Consider the following 650-nt stretch of genomic DNA (forward strand, 5'->3'; position numbering starts at 1 on the left):
GCAATTCAGTGAATGAGGTGGACGCTAGATCAACAGCAGGGAATTACGGCTTCCGTACCTCAATCGACCGAGCGTCAGCAACCACCTAAAATACGGTGGTTCGAGTCCCACTCCTGCCAAAAACTCCCGAGTGTACGATTCGGCCCGAAGCAAGAGCTAACCACAGCCGCCGATCCCACCCGCACACACAAACCAGACCTGCGCGGACAGCAGAGACGATTGCCCCTGTAGTCCGTGGGGTGGGCGCCACCCCAATATCCATTACGCCACGACCGGAAGTGCTACATACCCACAATCTGAGACTAACAGCACGGGTGTACAATATTTCGTGGCCGCTTTAGCCAGGAGCGATCGAGCATAAGACTTACAATCTTGCCCGGTCGCCACGCTTAGAACAACCCAGCGACAACAGTCAGAACTCCAACGACCTCGGGTCAAACGCTGACGCACTCACCAAAGGGAATTGTTTCGGTTGGTGGCGCTACCTGTTTTATCGATACGGATCGGATCTGCAGCTGTCGGACCAGACCCTCACTGGGTTAGGCGGCCAGTCATCTGGCTTGAGTCGTTTCCTGGTGCGAAATGTTGGCGGACTCACAACGAGGGTCCCAGTCCTACACCAGTTTCGTTCAGACTTAAGCGGTCTCCGT

The sequence above is a fragment of the Gregarina niphandrodes genome, assembly GCF_000223845.1.
Source record: "Gregarina niphandrodes unplaced genomic scaffold scaffold00181, whole genome shotgun sequence".
NCBI classification, from domain to species: domain Eukaryota; phylum Apicomplexa; class Conoidasida; order Eugregarinorida; family Gregarinidae; genus Gregarina; species Gregarina niphandrodes.